The sequence below is a fragment of the Beta vulgaris genome, chromosome 8 (assembly GCF_026745355.1).
Source record: "Beta vulgaris subsp. vulgaris cultivar EL10 chromosome 8, EL10.2, whole genome shotgun sequence".
Classification (NCBI taxonomy): Eukaryota; Viridiplantae; Streptophyta; class Magnoliopsida; order Caryophyllales; family Amaranthaceae; genus Beta; species Beta vulgaris.
This window is the reverse complement of record NC_079209.1, coordinates 11,265,617-11,283,475: the sequence shown is the minus strand read 5'-3', so window position 1 is coordinate 11,283,475 and position 17,859 is coordinate 11,265,617. Positions and strand designations below refer to the sequence as shown.

The window sequence follows — 17,859 nt, the reverse complement described above, 5'->3', positions numbered from 1 at the left end:
GCAATCACCTATTAGCTACTTACCAATCACCATTATACAAAGAACTAATATAATTAGCTACTCAAATCAACTAATTAATACAATCAGCTAACATCTATCAGCTAATAGCTATTATTTAATACAATAAGCTATCCACTAATTGCCAAACAATGCAATACTAAAATTGACTTATAATCTCTCTTTTTTTTAAAAAAAAAACTAATATGAAGCCGGTGCACACTAACTTAGTGTGCACTGGATCGTGAGTTGTAATGCTCATGATTACAACTTTTAGTTTTTTGCCGCCTTTATTCTCCCACTTTCTTCTCTCTCATTCTCTCTCCTCTGATAACTTTCCACTACTTTGATAATTTCCCACTCCTCTGATAACTTCTTCCAACTTCTGCATTTTCTCTCTCATAAATTAACTTCTTCATTTTCTCTCTAATAAATTAGGTATAACTTCTTCATTGTCTCTCTGTTCAAGTTCGTAAGGTGTTTTTTAGTTTTTTTTGTTCATTTCTGTTTAATTTCTTCGTTTGAATTCTGCAACGGGAAGGAAGAGGATTACTAGTCGCAATTTCTCAAAACGTCGTGATTTGCGTTCGTCTCTTGGTGTTCGTCCAAAGAAAAAGGAATTGAAGTCGCCTGGTGTTACTGAAACTGCTCAAGCTGATGGTAATTATGTCGTTGATTTTTTGTTTTTACTTTAATTTCTTATTGTATTCCATGTTTTGATGATGCCAAATACTTAGGTTATAATATAGTTTTATTTTGCAAAAAATAGAAAATACCAAAAAAAATGTAATAGTTAATTTTGCATTTATATCTTGTGGAGAAAGATTAATTATTTAATCTAAGTCAAGATATTTATTTTATTTTATGCACTTTGAATCATTATTATAAGATATGTTTAATATTCTAGTAACTTAGAATCTTTCAATAAAAGATTCTTCAAGTTATTAGATATTTTGTGCTGTTGGAATTGTTTGGAAAACAGTTGGAATAAACATGGCTAAAATTATGGAGCTAAGTCCTTAAAGCTCTCCAACAAACTCCATCAACCTGCGTGTTACTTACTGGAAATTCTCCCACTAATAGATAGTGGAAGGTAGTTTATTTTCGTTGCAAAAAGAGTGGAGGAAGTGCAGCGAAAATCAGGCCATGATCTCCATTATTCTGCTCGCGTCATTTAACGAGAACATGGAGCACAACATGTCCAGATGAAGAAAGTATTGGAACAGCTATTTAAGGAAGAAATTATTTGAAGAAAAACTTGAGAACTTTCAAGCGAAAAATGTCAATCATTACTTAGAAATTTTTTCCTGTAATTTCTTCTTTATTCAACATACTCATTATTGTAATATTCATAGTGTGTGGGTGAGAGAAAATTAAGAGAATATCCTTGTATTCAAGAGAAAGAGAAAGAGAAAGAGAAGACTTCGAGTGAAGTCAAGTGAGAAAAGTCACGTGTTCAGGGTGAACTGGATGACTGGGGAACAAGTTCCTAGAGGAATAGAGAAGGTCCAATATTAGGTTGTACAAAAGAGAGTCTTTTGGCCTAGTATATCAAAGAGAGTTTGAGTCAAAATCCCTCACGGTCAAGGTTTTCTTCCTATTGGGCATAGGAAGTTTTCCTTGTAAAAATCTCGTGTGCTTGTCTATTTCTAATTTCGAGTTTGTTTTAATTCCGCATTACAAATTGAAAATTTCTCCTCAACTACAATTCACCCCCCCTCTTGTAGTTGGTCCAGTGTTCATACAAGACTAACATTTCTTATAATTACATCGTTGATTTTCTCTTCGCTCATTTTTGTGCGATTTTTATTATCATACTAAATTTATGTTGATTTATTAGTGTTTCCATGTTGATGTTTGTGTTTTGTAGTTAAGTTTCGTTTGACCTAATTTTCGACTTTGTTATTGTTGCTTATTTTTTTGTGCTTTCTTTAGTCTTCCTGTTTGTTATGGTTGATTTTGTGTTGTTTATAGTGGTTCTTTTACTCTTATTCTGTCTTATAGTGTTTTTTAGGTCAACTATATTTTTTGTGATAAATAATAATTGTTTATAGTTGTGATGACATAATATATTTTGAGTTGATATAGTGTGTTTTGTAAATATATATGGTATTTGTAATTAGACTGTACTTGTCATACAATCCGTGTATTTTGTAATTATATGATATAGTGTACTTTGAAATGATATAGTGTATTTTGAAATAATATAGTGTATTTGACATGATAGTGTTGGTTTTTTGGCATAGTGTTTTTGCATGAGATAGTGTATATTGACATGATATAGTGTATTTAGACATGATATATTATATTTTATAATGATATAGTATGTTTTGACATAGTGTTTTTTTTTGGCATCATAGTGTTGCATGACACTGTATATGAACATGCTATAGTGTGTTTTGGAATGATAGTGTGTTTTGACATGATAGTGTTTTTGTTGTTTTTGGCGTAGTTTTGCATGGCAGTGTATTTTGACATCATATAGTGTATTTGGAGATGATATAGTGTAGTTTATTTGTATAGTACATAAAATTATCATAATCAATCGTTAGTGGACATGATAATGTATTTGACGTGATATAGTATGTTTTGACATGATATGATGTATGTTTGTTCTAAACAATTATATTTTGTTGCAGAGCACCCTAGACATGATTCTGGTAATCCATCTACTGAACATCAGGATGGAAGAAGTGATGCTGCTAATCCTCATGTTGATGAAGGAACTGATGCAGGTAATCCTGTTGGTAAAATTGTTACACAAAAGGTAGCAAGCAAGAAGAAGGTAAATCATGTAGTTGAGAAGGATACCTCGAAAGCTCCAAAGAATAGAAAAGTAATGATTGAAGCTGAAAGATAGAGGATAAACCTGTTTAAAACTACTTGATGTGGTAAAATGCTTTGTGAGCTTAATGAATCTTTGACTGTCGAACAGAGAAAACCTGTGATAGAAATTGGTTTTGGATCCTTGTTGGATTTACAGATTTTCAGGACTAATAATTCTTTGAGTGGTTAGTTGGTGGAGAGGTTTGATGGTGATTCGGGAATGTTTAGAGTTAGTTATGAGAAAGAGTTCAGGATTAACCAATTTGATGTCTATGATGTGTTTCAGTTTCCTCTAGTGGAAAGAAATGATTTGGTGATAGGCTAAAGTCGTATCACCTAATCAAAAATAACCTAAGGTCCACTAATTAGTAGTCAGGGAAGTCAGGATCGAATCCACAGGGAGAAGTTATAATATCGTATCTGAACTCTAATATTACACTAACGAAATCAGATGAATGGTTGTGTCACTAAACTAAACAGATAGCAGAATTAAATATGAAGGTGTAAATATATTAATAAAGTACTAGAATCATGGATCACTATTCATACAATTCGGGAAATCAAGGATAAATAATAACCACCTAGTAAGTCAACTGTTTAGGGCACATGTAATTTCTCTCGAACATTACCTCCCTCAAAGATCACCCAGCCGCTCTCGCATAGTCAAGGGTCACTTTGCCTAATAATTGAAAGCCTATACGAAATCTCTCCTCTCGAAGTAGATTCAGTATTGCAACAATAGAAATATAAATCAGGCCTAACTTATAATCCTAACATGAAGAATCAATCAAAGGAAACAGTTGAAATACAAGATAGTCAAACTAATCTATCAATCCCTCATTGCATACATAGATCTCCAAGATATAGAACTACTCACTCATAATCATGAAAACAATAACAAGAATCATATAAAAACTCATACTTTGAAACATGGCAAATAACTAAGAAAATAATATAATTAACAATGGAAGAAATAACAAAGAAATAATGAAGAAAGATTACCGAATTATATTGAACTATGAATAAGCAAAAGGTTTGATCTTGAATTGAAATCACAAAGCACTAAATTAAGGTTCTTGAAACACTCTCTAGAGAAAACTAATAATAAAAACAAGATAGGATCTAATAATTCTGATTTTTTCTATTTATACAAGCCCTAAAACAATAGCCAAAAGTCTCGAAAGAAGGGCCTGTATTCATTAAAAAGCTGCTTCTCGTCAGTCGCTGGATCGGGCCAAAGATGCCCGATGGCATCGGGCTCCAAAGCGAAGGAAAAAAACCAAAAACGATCAGTCGCCCGATGAGATCGGGCTGAACCGCCTGATGACATCGGGCGGTCTGATAACATGGCAGGCAGAAGTAGCTGGCAGGGGCTCCCGACGTCGGGCCAGATCGCCCGATCGGGTGAAACAACGAAATACGACTGGGCGTTGAACCCCCGATCGGGCCCGCAGCAGAACCATAAAAGTTGTCTATTCGCCCGATCGGGCTGGGCCGCCCGATCCTGTCGCGCCGGTCAGCATAAGCTTCATTTCTTGTTCGTCCTTTGCTCAAAGTCCCGGAAAGCATCCTCGGGATCTAGAAATTCAGCGTCCAACCTCTCTAATCCAGTGTGCAATCATATAAGGTAGGTAATAGCTACCTAAAACCTACAATCCAATACAAACAGCAAACCACAACTAGATGGAGAGAGTTAGTACCAAATGGCTCCTAAGAGCACCATAACCATAACTTTTAGCACATGAATAAGGGAGAAAACTCCATATAAAATCATAATATCAAATCCCCCAAGCTAAACCTTTGCTTGTCCCTATGCAAAGCACAACATGAATATGAATAGAATTTGCTTCACCCTTAAAAGTATGAAACTCAAACATTTTGAATTCAATAACCTTCAAGCAAGCAAAGTTCAAGTTCAGTTGAATCAGATTACTTTTGACTACCAATCACTTAAGCAAATTGTCCGAAATAGCAGCCATACATAACTTGCATATCTTGAAAAGGGACTCACCAGGGTGTCACTCCTCTCAATTTTTGTGGCGAGCATAAAGTGTGCCCGAACGCTCACCAACCCAACCATAATATCCCTTCCCTCTCACACTCTCATGTGTTTAGAAAAGGTAAAATATCGCTCATCCTACTCAAGTCGACTCAAATAACAAACTTAAACTTCAACTTTGGCACATTGACTCTGTATCATTCCAATAAACATTCAAACAAGTGCTCAAAAGGTCTTTCGAGGGTTGTAATGGGGCTCGGGTAAAGGTAAGGAATTATTTGGGGAATGTGGTGGAAAAGCCCAGAAAAGGGGAGCAATCAACACTAGTAGAACTAGGTGTGGTAAAAACAACTTCCATGGTCTCAATCACATACCCAAAATAATGACCAACTTTAGATTTTTCGAACCAACCAACAATTGTCTCCTTGATAGTTTTCAGCAAAATGTATTGTTCTGATTTTTAATCTTTTTTTTTTCTTTTCATGACTCGTGACTTCTTGATTCTTTTCATGTGTTATTTTCTATATATTTTATTTCTTTGTTTTCTTTTCTCTTATTCACTTCACCTCATTTCAACATAAACATATTATTTCCAATCAACCCGAAAATCAACCACACAACATAGTTCTAACCTAACGAATGCTCCCCCAAGCTAGGCTTGGGACAATAAACATTGAAAAGGCTCAAGGCATGTAATGTGGCTTGATATAGATCCAAAAACTCATTAGGCTCAGCGGGGCTAGGAGGGAAATGATTCTTTTTCAGAAAATTCTGAGGCCAAAAATCAAACAATTGAACGCCTCTATCATAACACAATGTCCAAAGTCATCAGAAATCAACGAGTACAATGCCAAAGTCAAGATAAGAATGATATGAGGAACTAACACACAAGGATAATTCGGACATAAATATGCATCGAAGGCTCGAATGAATCCTTACAATGTAACCAGTTCAAGCATGCAGTTAAAGTAGTGTTTTATCATCAAAATCTACTCAAGACCAAGGCAATCAAAATCACATCACAACATCCCAATCACGAATGCCCGACTATCCAGTATAATGAGTTAAATCATTTTTCAAGGCAAAGTTTGGGGCACAGGGAAGCAATTAGACTATTCATGTTCAACTCGTATTTTTGGTATTTTTTCAGCAATATTTCAATTTTTTTTTTGTTGTTTTGTTTTTATGAAAAGAAAAAGTTAACTAATTAACTAACTTAACTAGCCTAAGAACACAGTAGAACTAACCTACCTAAAAAGCAATAATAGTGAGAGTGATACTTACAGAAGTCCTCCCCCAAGCTGAACGTGGCAATGACCTTATTGCAACAAGAGGAAGGAGAGATGTGGATATCAGTCATCCATGTGCACATCCTCACTAGCCTCATCTCCATCCACCTCACCGCCGGGCTACTGTAGCTCGGGTTCCAAGTATACCAAGAGGGATGTGCATCATGCTCAGCAATGCGATGCAACGGCAGTTCTCGTCTACATCGAATACAAAGCCAGGTGCGATCATGTGGCTAATGTATCGCCCGCTGACTGAGATTCTGTAGAAGACACCATTGGCATCAACCTGCTGGCTGAGCCCTGGATTGCGCTGTTTGGCTGCAATGCCAGTATCCATATGCTGAAGCAGGGTCATCATCTCCTGAAAATCAAAGGAAGGAGGAGCAGTAGAATATGGGGGAGGAGAGCATCAGAAGATGAGGGGATATCCTCAACATGGGGACGACGGTAGCAGGTACGCTCAGGAATATGGGGGCGAGGGGTGGGAAAGTCAGAACCGCAATGGGAAGGTGATAGTGAGGTTGGCCAGGTTTGATTTTGGCCAAAGGGTTGGGCAGTAATGGAAGCATTTCCGTTAATTTGCCACTGTATGTATCCCCACCCCGTTCAACCAATGCAGGCGAGTGAGATAGGCATAGTCCAATAGGGTAGGTCCTAAGGCCGGCTGATAACGAGTCTCGTCAAAGTCGGGAATGGCCCTAGCAAAAAGAGTGACTAGCCCCCCGTTCACGATGGGCCGAGAGGAAAACGTCCCATCGGCGCGCCGCTTAGGGTATGTGGTGGCAATACGCTCCATTTGGAGCGCAACATGGTGAGGGATGTTGTAGTGGAAGCGGCGGGGAGTGCCCCGATACATGTAGCTACCTATCAGATAAAGCTCATCCCCTCGAATGAGTTGCCCTTCAACCCTCCCAAACAAGGTCTTTGACATGAAACGAACCCAAATTTTAAAGATGGGTTGGTGTATGTACCTAGCATGACAATGTTGCAAGGTAAAATCAGTTTCGTCCCCTGTTATGGCATAGTAAATGTCCCTGTGATGATAGTCAGGGGGTGCCCAATCTCCCCCCGGTTGAGGACACGGAGTATGCGAGCAAACTCGGCAGGGTGAGGGTGAAGTCCCTATTTAAAGCCTATAGGAAACATGCGAAATTGGTCCTGAGCGAGGGTGGGTCACATTCAAGCTACTGTAGAATTCATACACAAGCACTGGATATGTGTTGACATGAACAGGAATAAAGGGTTTCCATACCAATTATTTTCATAAATTCTCTAAATTCATTGAATCCCAATTTATCCAAAATTCAATATCAAGGAACGTTGTAGGACTTACCTCGCCCCCTTGAGGCGCTGAAATCGTTCTCTTTGTTCCTCCGTGGAGAAGATGACGTCCGGGAAGTCTCATCTCGGGAATTTCCGGTGGTGGTGGTGGTTGTGAGCCCGTTGTAGATTTTCGTCGCCTTGTGAACATGGTTCTTAGATGTGCAAAAAATGAAAGCTTCAACTACTCTCTAATGGGGAAAAGAGGGGAAAACTAGTATCACTCAAATCTCACTTTAATGGTGGAAAAGATGAAGAAGGAGATGAAGGGGAGAGATAGAGTGGGAGAAAAGTGAAGAAAGTAGGGTGAGAGATGAGTAGAAAGTGATAGAAGAGAAAAATTGGTAAGAATTTGAAGGTTTGAGGGAGGGTCTTCAATGGTGGAAAGGGGGGTTAGAGTTTGGAGAAGAAGATGAGAGAATTTGGGGGTTAGGGTTTGGAGGAGAGAGAAAATGTGAGAGGAAGTGAGTGAAAAGAAGGGGAAAAACCCCTTTAATCTCGCCAGCCGGACCCCGAGCCCGATCGGGCGAATCTGGCCCGATGCCATCGGGCGTATTTTTTCCCTTCCCTGAAATTTGTTGCGCGCCCGATCGGGCAACCCCGCCCGATGCCATCGAGCGTCTGTCAGTTTATTTCGCCAAAAGAGATTTGGTTGGGGGCCTGATCGGGAGATATTCTTTGTCTTCCCAGTTCTGGTTGCGGGCCCGATCGAGCGTTGTCGCCCGATCCCATCGGGCGTCTGCCAAGTTTGTCGTAAATTAGTTGACGGAACTTCGCCCGATCGGGCGCTTGTTTTTTTTCATCAATTTTATTTTTCCGTTGCGCGCCCGATCGGGCCTCCTCGCCCGATGGCTCGGGCTATGCCCAGTAACAATTGCTCGTATTTTTGAATGAACTTTTCCAGTTGGTAAGCAATCCTGCACACATGTAACCTGAAGAGGAATATCAGTACCCTCTCACTCTCTCACCAAACTACAAAAATTAGCAAAGTAAAAAATAAAAAATCTAGAAAAAACTACGAAAGAAAAGAAAGAAATCGGGTTGCCTCCCGATTAGCGCTGGTTTATAAAGGTCCCGCACGACCATAATGCTTCATCCCTCAAACAGAAGGGGATGGGGGTTGAAGGTATAACTCCTCCACAGATCCAACAGGGATTCCGGTATAGTACAACTTCAGACGTTGTCCATTAACTTTGAACTTCTCACCTGTTGCATTCATCACCTCAATAGAACCAAACTTGTTAGTGTTAGTGACAGAAAAGGGACCAGACCACCTAGATTCAGCTTACCAGGAAAAAGCTTTAGTCTAGAGTTGTACAATAAAACCTTGTCACCAATATTGAACTCCCACTCAGAATTTTCTTATCATGCCATCTCTTAGTGCGCTCTTTGTAGAGACGCGAACTATCATAAGCATTTAGTCTAAGTTCATCAAGCTCATTGATTGCAATAAACGCTTTTCTCCTGCTAATTTAGCATCAAGGTTCAACTCTTTAACCGCCCAAAAAGCCTTATACTCTAGTTCGACAGGTAGGTGGCATGCTTTTCCATAGACTAGTCGATAAGGGGTGGTACCAATAGGGGTCTTAAAAGCAGTTCTATAAGCCCATAAGGTGTCATCTAACTTATCACTCCAATCTTTTCTCGATTTAGCTACCACTTTCTCCAAAATAGACTTTATTTCACGGTTAGACACTTCTACTTGCCCACTTGTCTGAGGTGGTATGCTAGGCCAGTCCTATGGTAGACACCATACTTTTTGAGTAGGGCTTCAAAGGTTCTTTTGTGAAAGTGGGATCCCCCATCACTAATGACAACTCTTGGTACCCCAAACCGTGGAAAGATAATCTTTTTGAACATTTTCATGACAACCTTAGAGTCATTGGTCGGTGATGCAATAGCTTCTACCCACTTAGAGACATAGTCACAGCAACAAGTATGAAATTGTTGCCTGAGGAAGAGGGAAAAGGACCCATAAAATCAATACCCCACACATCAAATAGTTCAACTTCTAGGATGGGGTTTGGGGCATCTCATGTCTACGGGAAATATTTCCTGTTCGTTGGCATGCATCACAAGACTTAACAAAAATACTAGCATCATGAAAAAGTGTTGGCCAATAAAAACCAGATTGAAGTACCTTTGCTACTGTTTTGGAGGCCCAGCATGGCCTCCACATGGAAGGGAGTGAGAGTGCTTCAGAATGTCATGCACCTCCCACTCTGGGATACATCGCCTATAGATGTGTCAGCACAGAGTTGTAAAGCAAAGGGTCATCCCAAAGAATTGTTTGGCATCATGAGAAATTTCTTTCTCTGCTGGTAGCTCAGCTCTGGAGGGGTTTGTCCACTCACACAAAAGTTGGCGAAGTCCGCATACCACGGGGTAACAGAAGTGACTGCCAGGAGCTTATCATCAGGAAAGGAGTCGTCAATGGGTAGACCTTCTTCCATATCTTCATACTGACTGGGACAAATGGTCAGCCACTACATTTTCTGCACCCTTTTTATCTCTGATCTCCAAGTCGAATTCTTGGAGCAGCAAAATCCACCGAATGAGTCGAGGCTTGGCCTCCTTTTTGGCGAGGAGGTACTTCAATGCAGCATGATCAGTGTAGACAATGACTTTAGACCCAAGCAGATAGGTCCTGAACTTGTCCAAGGCATAGACCACAGCTAAGCTCTTTCTCGTGTGGCATAATTACTTGAGCTTCATCGAGTGTCTTGCTAGCATAGTAGATGGCATGGAGGATGTTGTCTTTTCTCTGACCAAGGACAGCTCCCACAGCATAATCACTGGCATCACACATAATCTCAAATGGGAGGGTCCAATCTGGAGATCGGATGATAGGAGCAGTAATCAGAGCTTGCTTGATCCTGTTAAAAGACACTAGACACTCATCAGTAAACAGGAACGGGGCATCCTTGAGGAGCAACTGAGTAAGTGGTTTAGCAATTTTAGAGAAGTCCTTGATAAAGCGGCGATAAAATCCCGCATGACCAAGAAAACCTCTAACACCCTTAACATTCACAGGAGGGGTAATTGCTCAATCACTTGAATTTTTGCTTTGTCCACCTGGATGCCTCGTTCAGAAATAATATGACCAAGTACCACTCCTTCAGTAACCATGAAGTGGCACTTCTCCCAGTTCAAGACAAGGTGGACATCCTCACATCTTTTCAGTACTTTAGTCAAATTCAGCAAACATGCATCAAAATCAATGCCATACACACTAAAGTCATCCATAAATACTTCCATGATGGACTCAATAAATTCAGAAAATATGGCCATCATACAACGTTGGAAAGTAGCAGGGGCATTACATAGGCCAAAGGGCATCCTTCATATGCAAAGGTACCATAAGGACATGTAAAGGTGGTCTTCTCCTGGTCATTTAAGTGGATAGGGATTTGGAAGAAACCAGAATAGCCATCTAGATAACAGAAAATGACAAGCTAGACGTTCCAACATCTGATCAATGAAGGGAAGGGGAAAATGGTCTTTCTTAGTGGCAACATTTAATTTCCTATAATCAATGCACATACGCCACCCAGTAACTACTCTTGTAGCAATTAATTCATTTTTCTCATTTTTAACTACAGTAGTACCGCCCTTTTTAGGAACCACTTGAACTGGACTCACCCACTTAGAATCAGAAATAGGATAGATAATCCCAGCATCAAGCAATTTCATAACCTCTTTTTTGACAACTTCCTGCATATTCGGGTTCAAACGACGCTGACCTTGTATACTAGGACGATGATCATCCTCAAGATGAATTTTATGCATGCAAAAGTCAGGGCTTATGCCTTTCAAATCATCAATATTTTATCCAATGGCCTTTTTATGTTGTCGCAAAACAGACAAAAGTTGAGACATTTGACCATCATTTAATGCAGCACTAACAATCACAGGGCAATTTTCAGAATCATCCAGAAAAGCATACGCAGAGAAGGGGGAAGGGGTTTCAGTTCAGGTTTCTTTACCTCTACCGGTTGAGTAGCACATACTAACCGTTCATCCTCATGAGTGGTAGTACCATCAAGCTCGACACAGGTAAAAGCTGCTTCCCAAGCATCCACTTCAGTAGTCCGGATAATATCATCACCTGTGGAAGAGGTAAAACAAAGCAAAGCCTCCAGTGGATCCCGCATAGGGATTGAGGCATGTCATCATTAACCAGCACATCAATGACATCTATTCTGTAACAGGCTTCCTCTAGCATGTGAACTTTCAAAGCATTGGTCAAACTAAAAGTTACCTTATCCCCCACAGTCAAAGTTAATTTCCCATTTTTACATCTATGACAGCTCCAGCAGTATGAAGGAATGGTCTCCCTAAAATGATTGGGATTTGAGTATCCTCTTCCATGTCAAGCACAACAAAATCCACAGGAATGTAAAATTTACCTACCCTCACAGGAACGTCCTCTAAGATACCTAGGGGGTATTTAACAGAACGGTCAGCCATTTGAAGAGTAATGTTGGTACATTTTAAATCTCCCATGTCAAGCTTTTTACAAACAGTCAAGGGCATGACACTAACACTAGCACCTAAATCACATAAGGCTTTGTCAATAAATATGGTGCCAATATTACAAGGGATGGAGAAACTCCCCGGATCTTTCAATTTAGGAGGGGATTGATTTTGAAAAGAGCACTACATTCTTCAGTAAAGGCAACAGTTTCTACTGCATTAAAGGCTCTTTTCCTAGTCAAAATTTCCTTCAAAAATTTAGCATATGCAGGTACTTGAGTAATGAGTTCAGTAAATGGAACAGTTACCTGAAGATTTTTCACTACCTCCATAAACTTACCAAGTTGGTGATCCAGCTTATTCTTTGATAGACGAGTGGGAATAGGAACCTTATCGCAGGAGTGGTGGAGGAATCTTTTCAGGTACTTCTGCTTCTCTGCATTTGTGTTGGTGGTAGCCTCAGGAGCTGACGAAGTTTCAGTGTCTGCATTTTTTTCTGGCTCAACCGGACCATCCTTAGGCATTGGGGACCATCATAATGTGTTCCACTCCTAAGAGTGATGGCATTGGCAGTGTCCCTTGGTTGCATTGATTGTGAAGGTAAGGCCCCAGGTGGCCTACTAGCAGAAGAACTAGCCAACTGAGCTAGTTGAGTCTCCAACATCTTGTTATGCGTGCCCAAATTTTCCAGTTGAGCTTTTGTGTCAGCTTGAAAAGCATTGAACCCTTCTGCATCTGGAACATCATATTCTTCAACTCTGTATGGCTGGGTCAGCAGGAGGAGCAGGCTGTGGAGGTGCTTGATTTCTCTGAAAACCAGGTGGAGCTTGTTGTGAAGGTTGGTATTGTTGACCCTGTTGTTGAGGTGGATATGGTTGTTGAGGTTGAGGGTTCAACACATTAGTACTCCTATATGAGAGGTTGGATGTGTCTTAACCCAGGATTTAGGTGTTGGAATAGGGTTGAACTGGTTCCTAGGTTGTGACTGGAAAGCATTGACGGCCTCACAGTTATTTCCCAGCGCAGGACACTCTTGAGAGTTGTGCCCAGATATTCCACAAGCATCACATATGCACATTATAGTTAGAAGCACTAGCCATCGCATTAACACTCATATGGGAGGAATCATTACCTAACTTCAGGGATCAATTTCTGAGTTAGAGAGCTAGTTGCCCAGACAGTAGGAAATGGCTTCAACATCATGTTTACCCCCTTTTTCAAAGAGGAACGAATGGTAGAGGCTTGATTAGATGCTAGCTTCTCCAAAAGTTCATACCCTTCCTCAATTGCTTTATCCATGAAGAACCCACCAGATGCTCCATCAATTACCCGTCGTGTATCTGCATCAACTCTAGTGTAGAAAATCTGACACAAGTACCACTGGTCCAACCCATGATGAGGACATAGACGCTGCAGATCCTTGAACCGCTCCCAAGCTTCATATAGAGATTCACCAGGATCTTGGGTGAAAGTAACTAGCATGTCTCATATCTGCAGTTTTCTGGTAAGGGTACCACTTGATGAGGAAAATCTTGGAAAGTTCTGGCCAGGTGGTGATGGTGGAAGGCAGCTTTTTATACCAGAACAAAGCTTTATCGCGCAGAGAGAACCAAATAGGAGGATTTCATCTCATCAGGAGTAACACCAGCTTGCTTCTGAGTAGCACAACACTGTAAAAATCTCTGCAGTGCTGATTTGGGTCTTCAGATGGTAACCCAGCGAACTGATTGTTCTGAACCATATTCAGAACATGAGACTTGATCTCAAAATTTGTAGCAGCAATAGTGGGCATCCGTACCCCAGTAGGCACGTTATCAGGAGATGGTTGTGCATAGTCTCTGAAGGTTCGAGTAACATTCTCACCCATGTTGAGTAATAGGTGAGGTGGGGTTTCTTGGTGTGGGGAAGATGGTGGAGAAGGTGTCTTTTGGGAGGGTGTCCCTGCAGACAGCTTAGCTTGTTTAGTTTTCTTTCTGAGTCTACGAGCGGTCTTTTCAATCTCGGATCGAACGGGATGAGATTTGGGATTTCAATTTCCTGCTCATACACCAAAAACACTAAAACAAACGTGAGATGCTCCAAAGAACAGGTGTTCTTCAGAGTAGAGGTTAGTTTAATACTATAATTCAGACAAAATAAAATAAACCGTCCCCGGCAACGGCGCCAAAATTTGAAGGCTAAAGTCGTATCACCTAATCAAAAATAACCTAAGGTCCACTAACTAGTAGTCAGGGAAGTCAGGATCGAATCCACAGGGAGAAGTTATATATGTATCTGAACTCTAATATATACTAACGAAATCAGATGAATGGTTGTGTTACTAAACTAAACAGATAGCAGAATTAAATATGAAGGTGTAAATATATTAATAAAGTACTAGAATCATGGATCACTATGCATACAATTCGGGAAATCAAGGATAATAATAACCACCTAGTAAGTCAACTGTCTAGGGCACATGTAATTTCTCTCGAACATTACCTCCCTCAAAGATCACCCAGCCGCTCTCGCATAGTCAAGGGTCACTTTGCCTAATAATTGAAAGCCTATACGGTATCTCTCCTCTCGAAGTAGATTCAGTATTGCAACAATAGAAATATAAATCAGGCCTAACTTATAATCCTAGCATGAAGAATCAATCAAAGGAAACATTGAAATACAAGATAATCAAACTAATCTATCAATCCCTCATTGCATACATAGATCTCCACAATTCTAGATATAGAACTACTCACTCATAATCATGAAAACAATAACAAGAATCATATAAAAACTCATACTTTGAAACATGGCAAATAACTAAGAAAAAATATAATTAACAATGGAAGAAATAACAAAGAAATAAGAAGAAAGATTACCGAATTATATTGAACTATGAATAAGCAAAAGGTTTGATCTTGAATTGAAATCACAAAGCATAAATTAAGGTTCTTGAAACACTCTCTAGAGAAAACTAATAATAAAAACTAGATAGGATTAATAATTCTGATTTTTCTATTTATACAAGCCCTAAAACAATAGCAAAAATCTCGAAAGAAGGGCCCGTATCATTAAAACCGCGTCTCGTCAGTCGCCCGATCGGGCCAAAGATGCCCGATGGCATCGGGCTCCAAAGCGAAGGAAAAAACCAAAAACTATCAGTCACCCGATGAGATCGGGCTGACCCGCCCGATGACATCGGGCAGTCTGATAACGTGGCAGGCAGAAGTAGCTGGCAGGGGCTCCCGACGTCGGGCCAGGTCGCCCGATCGGGCGAAACACCGAAATACGACTAGGCGTTGAACGCCCGATCGGGCCCGCAGCAGAACCATAAAAGTTGTCTCTTCGCCCGATCAAGCTGGTTCGCCCGACCCTGTCGGGCCGGTCAGCATAAGCTTCGTTTCTTGTTCGTCCTTTGCTTAAAGTCCCGGAAAGCATCCTCGGGATCTAGAAATTCAGCGTCCAACCTCTCTAATCCAGTGTGCAATCATATAAGGTAGGTAATAGCTACCTAAAACCTACAATCCAATACAAAACATTAAACCACAACTAGATGGAGAGAGTTAGTACCAAATGGCTCCTAAGAGCACCATAACCATAACTTTTAGCACATGAATAGGGGAGAAAACTCTATATAAAATCATAATATCATTTGGTCGATGTGTTTAGGGGACCTAATGCGGAGAATCCGCATTTTGAATTGAAAGCAAGTTGGAGGGATTACTTTGGAGTTTGTCGGGATAAAGGACAAATTTCTATGTCTTCTGTTTATTCTGTGTTAATTAGGTTAGTTGAAGGTGGGGAGGTTTTTAAAAAGTTGCATGTGTTATTTGCTTTTTCTTCTTTTTTAGCTCCTATTGCAAATAACACGTTGGATTTGAGGAAGGTGATGTACGAAAGTGATGATACAACAAGTGGAGAAAGTGATGTACGAAACGAGGTTGTACCCAAGAGGAAGGTGAAGGGAAAGCTTCATATTCAGTTTGAGCTTCCACCAGGAAGTTTCATTGATGTAGAAATTACCACAAAATCTAAAGATGTACGTTTGAATATTAGAATAATTTTAATTTCCGATATAGTATAGTTTTGAGTGATCTAGTATGGTTGTATGTAATATAGTATGTTTTAATGTTATACAAATAATACAATGTTTGTGCCTTGTAGTGCCTTATAAAAATTACAATAATGTTCCTTTTGATACAATGTAGTTTTGACTGATATAGTGTTGTTCTATATGATATAGTGTATTTTGTATGTGGTATATTGTGTTTCAATGTGATATAGTGTTTGTGCCGTATAAAAATTTGGAATAATGTTCCTTTTGATATAGTGTAGTTTTGATTGATATAGTGTTATTCTATATGATGTAGTGTATTTTGTATGTGGTATAGTGTGTGCTTTATTGTTTCTTTTATACCGATGACATAGTTTGTTTTTGCTCTGATATAGCTGGTGTTATTTTCATATAGTTGGTCTTGTTTTGATATAGTGTAATTTTTACCTGTTTACATATAGAGTGTTACAAATTAGTTTTTGTCTTGATTTTAATTTTGTAGAATCTCCCAGCTTTGTGGTTCATTTGGAAGAGGGATTTGGAAGCTGTGCCCCTTTGCCACATTGATGGGTTTAAGAGTTTGAAGGACTCTTTTGTGGCTGGTATTCCTCCTCCTTCTGATAATCCTTCCCAAGATGATCTTGACAAAATTTTGTCAAGTTCAGTTTATCAGAAGTACTTTGATGAAATGGTATCATTGCATATGCTGTGAAGGATTTGCCAGCTGGTTGCGATGAGGTTTCTTATCCTTCTACTACTGCGTTTACTAGCTTTATAGTGACTCAAATGAGTCATAAGACTAATGATATCATCAACAACGTTTTTTATGATGCAAGTAACGACATGTTTGCGGATCGGAGGAGAATACATGGACTGTTTTCCAAAATGTTTTGTCTAGGGGTCTAACCAAGTAAACCTTAAGGCTGGATGATTATGCAGTTGAGGGTGCTTTCAGTCATCTTTCAAAGATGATGAAACATTTTGAAAATGTGATGGAAGATCTACCTATATTTTTAAGGAAGGTTGTTGATAATTATGGTTCTGAAAATCAAAATCCTTTAAATGGCAGGTAAATTCTCGAATGAAATTTGTTTAATGTATTGTTTTTATTGAAAATTTTATTACAATTTGTGTTGTTTGTTGTAGTGAAGAGCTCTTTAAGTTGGATGAAGTGTTCTTCTCTATCACTCGGAGTGAGATTTGGACGGTTGCTAATGAGATTGAAATGTTTGAATCATTAGATAATTGGGCAAGAATGATGGATATCAATGAACTCAGTCTCTCTTCTCCTCCAAAAAAGTTTTACTTTACTTCTTCTCCGAGTGTAAGAACTTTTTGTAATATGTTTTTATGTTGTTGAATTCTTTATCTTTGCATGCATTATTTATTTTATGATAACATGAGTTCTTATGTTACAGGCTGCATTATTTAATGTGCTGGAAGATGGAACTAATGCTAAACGCATCGATGATTTAATCACATGTTGGAAGTTTCATATTGAAGAGTTGAATAATATTCCAACATTAGATTCTGGTGTTGAATTGGTGAGACAAGTTATGTTTTTGAAATTATGATGAAAGTATCTTAGTATAAATTGACAAATATATAGTGAATTTGTATATGATATAGTGTGTTTATATATCATATAGTGGCTTTGTTTATGATATTGTGTCTTCTGTGCTACATATAGTATAGACAAATATATAGTGGATTTGTATATGATATAGTGTGTTTAGATATCATATAGTTGCTTTGTTTTGATATAGTGTGTTATGTGTGCTACAATATATATTAATAAATATGTTATAATTATTTTTATTCTCATTTAGTGTGTTTATACTTCTATTCATTTTGTAGATTTTTTTCCCAACTTTGCTAAAAGAAGCTAATCATTTTGTTCTGTTTGTGCTGGACACAAA

General features: G+C 39.1%; 1 non-coding gene across 1 annotated transcript; it reads left to right on the top strand.

Moving 5' to 3' along the window:
- Nucleotides 1-13,294: 13,294 nt before the first annotated feature.
- LOC125493064 (small nucleolar RNA R71) lies at nt 13,295-13,406 on the top strand. Its single transcript, XR_007269445.2, has one exon. It is a non-coding gene; the product is annotated as a small nucleolar RNA R71 (small nucleolar RNA).
- Nucleotides 13,407-17,859: the final 4,453 nt, after the last annotated feature.